The sequence below is a fragment of the Epinephelus fuscoguttatus genome, linkage group LG18 (assembly GCF_011397635.1).
Source record: "Epinephelus fuscoguttatus linkage group LG18, E.fuscoguttatus.final_Chr_v1".
NCBI classification, from domain to species: domain Eukaryota; kingdom Metazoa; phylum Chordata; class Actinopteri; order Perciformes; family Serranidae; genus Epinephelus; species Epinephelus fuscoguttatus.
This window is the reverse complement of record NC_064769.1, coordinates 13,682,909-13,687,259: the sequence shown is the minus strand read 5'-3', so window position 1 is coordinate 13,687,259 and position 4,351 is coordinate 13,682,909.

Genomic DNA, 4,351 nt, shown 5'->3' with positions numbered 1-4,351 from the left:
AAATACAGATTCTTTATTATATCCTGAACATGCCTTTGATTCATGACTCTTTGTGGGGTTCATCATAGTTTTCATGTGAGGGTGGCACAGACATAAGGAGCGTTCCCAGGGTCCCAGAGTTCCCCAGCTTAATATCCTGTCAATATGACACAATAAGGAGACTCCATGTCAAGCGGTGGAAGAAGTATTTAGATGCTACCTCTAGTGCACCTAGCATCACTAAGCTAGCTGCATAGATGTCATGATGTCACCTACTGGTTTGTGGACTGCCATTCTGAAGGCTCGAGTTCAGCATTTCGGCTGTCACCATCTTGGTGTTTGGAGCCAGTCGTCACCATATTTGTACCACAGGATGAAGTTGTGGAGGAGTGAAGAGTGGATCTGACTGCAAAGCCAAGGACACTATCAACAGATAGCCTGTCACTCAAAGCAGCAATGCCCTTAAATATGCTTGATTTTAAACCTTAGTAAAATGTAAACAGGAGTGTTATATAAAAATTCACCCCCGTACAGTTGTCATGAAGGGGGAAATCAGCTATGGAGACCAAAACCATTTTGTCAGGCTTTAAATATATTTATTTCTGCTGTGAAATTAGACATTTTAACATGGGGGTCTATGGGGATTGACTGGCTTCTAGAGTCAGCCTCAAGTGGCCATTCAAGGAACTGCAGTTTTTAGCACTTCTGCATTTGCTTCATTTTTCAGCCCTGCAGGTTGGCGCTTGGTTAGCTGACATTACTGTTCAGTTGAGAAGGATGCCATTAATGTCTACATCTTGTGCAACTACGAACACGTGCCTCCCGTCCATGAGTAGATGCATGCTTCCTTCTGCATGGTGATATGGTTGGCATGTGCAGGTTAGTAGGAAGAAAATAGTTCTTGCACAAAACTGCTCTGTGGATTATCTTGAGTAACTGGACATGATTTCTGGAAAGAGACATTGCTGTTGCGTTTTTCAAATGTATTGGGGCTTTGAGCACCACAAGCTGAGTGCCATCTAGTTCCATTATACTGGAGAGAAGGCAGATGTCTCTACAGCCGATATCTACACTACACAATAACACTCGGCAACTCGCACCAAAACAGTCTAGACTGATAAATAGCACTACAGGTAAGACGAAAAATATGTATATTTCATTTTGGGGTGAGCTGTCCCTTTAAGGCTTTACATACAGAATATGATGCAATTCATTATTACTGATTAGACTAGCAAATAGAAAACTGTTCATACATTAATTCATCAGTAGTATCAAACCATATATTTCTCTGATAATACTTGCATACATTTCCTTAAGTTATATTTTGGAAGCAGAACTTTTACTGACAGAGTATTTTTTATAGTGTGGTTTTGCTACTTTTACTCAAGTTAAGGGGCTGAGCACTTCTTCCAACACTGAAAACTAAAATTGCAAGATTTTTATTTATGAGGGAGAAAAAATACATGTTTTTCTAAGATTTATTTTATTAGGGAAGTAATCTTTTTGGGGGGACACCTCGGAAACAAATTATGCAAAGCAGAGTGTTTTGGAAGCAGAACTTTCACTAGTTTTTCTTTACAAAAGTAAAAAGCCTGAGCACTTCTTCCAACACTGAAAATGGAAAATATTTGCATATTAATACAACTCTGCCTTTTTATTTATGAGGAGGAAAGAGTAGATGTATTTTTAAAAAAATTTTTTGACAAGGTGGTTAATCTTTTTTTTTGTCTCAAAGCATATATGCATGTCTTGTTCTGCAAACTGGAACTGTGAACTGGTTTTATAATAAAATATATGTGTACTGTAAAGCCACATAAATATTTCTGCCATCTTTTTTGTAGGTGTTCTGTGTTTATGACTTTGAATCTGGTACTTAGAAAAACAGTCTTTATTGACTGAAAAAAAAAAAAAAACAAGAAAAACAACAGAAATTGTGGTGTCCAACAAAATCCGTCTAAACATCTTTGAAAATCTGTTTCCTAGACGCACAAAACACATCTCTGGCTCCTCTCCAGCACCCTGGGAGATCAATGGAGACATAAGCTCGTCTCTCGAGGAACACACAGTATTGCATTGGAATTTCTCATTGTGATTTTGGTTCAAGTCAGTTTTCTTCCTCTCAAAGGGAATTTTTACAAGCAAAAGAAATGTGTGTGTGTGTGTGTGTGTGTGTGTGTGTGTGTGTGTGTGTGTGTGTGTTTGTGTGTGTCTATGTGTTTGTGTGTGGGTGGGTATCTCTGCGTGGCCTTTGAGACTCAGTGACATTTCTGTGTAACAGTCTAATTAACAGTCATAGAAAGGTGTCAGATCTAGAGCCTGTAAAATGATCTTAAGGCAGGTATTAAGACCTCAGTGTTGTTGTCATCTTATCTTTAACATAAGACACTGCTATGACAGAGAACAATCGTCATTGATATCCTGCACAATAGATACCACAGAAAGCGTGGTTCTGCAGATAAAGCACAACGTAGTGCATAACCTGCTGCAGACTGCTCAATCTCTCTGTGCCAGAAAAGAGCTACCAGACAGAGAGTAATGATGACCACTGAGCTCCAATAGTGCAGCCAATATGAACTGGCTTAATGATGCATGATACAAGCCCCACCACTGGCGCTGAGAAAACTCAGACTGTATTGAAGTGACTGGGAAACATCTCAGATTCTCAAAATTCACCAGTTTGATGAAATGTTCAGTTCCAAGCAGGGTTATATTGTAGACCTGGGCAATATATTGATATTTGGGCTATCGATATTATGATATAGATATAGATATTATTTTAGACTTTGGATTAGGGATGTCAGTTTTGGTTAATTTTGCCAACAGCCTGACACTTATCAACTGGTGTCTAAAGCGCTTTTTAGATAGGAATTGTGCAAATTTGCAGGAAAGCCCAATCAGTCTTTTTTCAGCATTGGCAGTATAAAAACAAAATCGGGGAGTGCAGCAAAATGCCGCCTAACTACTTTTGTTTATACAGAATGTGCCTTTTTCGGGGCAATGGGGGGCGTGAGCAAACGTGTAGCTCAGCGTGTGACGTAACCAGTGACGTTGGAGGGAAGCCATGGCTGGTCAGTCCTTCGGCGATTCTCTCATAAGGGGGCGATCACACACAAAAGCGTGACGCCAGTAAAACAATTGTTTTCCTGTGATACAGCGCGTCTGACCGGCGTTCAAGCGTCTTTTTGGACAGGCGTTTTTCCCCTGTCTTTTTAGACGTACGTTTTTGTAGACGCTTCTTTTTAGACGCGCGTAGACGCTGAAACGTTAAAATATTTAAAATAAAATATTTTCAAATTTTTGAGCGTCAGACGCCAGTAGCACCATTCGTCATTGTCATCATTGGCCCAGGCAGCCAATCAAATCCTCCTTCCTGTTTTGTTGTAGCAGTTACGGCAGTTTACAGCAGTTATGAGCGACAGACAAGACAATAGGTTCGTTCGAGATGAGCCAGTCCTGCGCAGATTCGATCACCGGCATGCCGGTTAGTTTTGTGTCCGACTTCACCCCGACTTGCTCTGACGTATTACAAAAGTGGATGGCGATACAACCGCAAGAGCGAGGCGGCCGCAGTTTTTAGAGCCAGGCGGTGCAGTCGGTGGAGAGCAACTGCAGCTCTCACCTGATCTTTAGATGTCGACTCAACAAGATGACGTTTCATATAAACTCTCTGTTTGTGATGAATGGGAGAGAGTTTGATTTTATTTGTCAGATTTGACGGTTTTGTCTGTTAACAGAAAACGTGTGGCTGATGGTGACATTTAATTGAGATTCATATCACAGATCATAAACTGCACATAGACTATTGTATATTAATACTTAACTGTTTTAATTATTGAAGTATTTACTTAATTTACGTACTTTGTAAGGGAAGGCAAAGAGGCTCTAAGGAGCAGAGCGATGGTTGGGAACCCACCTTGCATCCTGCAGCGCGCCTCTGACTGGGAGCTGAGTGTGGACCTAAAGAGGAAGCTTGTCTTCCCACAGGACGTTGCAGTGACCTCCCTCCAGCCAGACATGTTCCTGCTATCCAGGAGCACCAAAACCCTCATAGTCGCCGAACTAACGGTGCCCTGGGAGGAGAGGCTAGCCACATCCCACAAGCAGAAAAAAGCCAAGTACCAGGACTTGATCGACGAGGCGGTCATTAAAGGGTGGCATGCAACCATTTTCCCCATTGAAGTTGGCTGCTGCGGGTTCCTGGCAAAATCGGTGCGCTACTTTCTTCAGAGGGTTGGTCTGGAGCCCAAACAGCTGAAGGAAGCCACAAGGGACATTGCCTCGGCAGCCGAGACCAGCTCAAGATGGCTGTGGTTGAAAAGAGCCCACAGTTGGAACCCCTCTGCAGATGAAGGCTAACAAGTCTTCGCTGCCC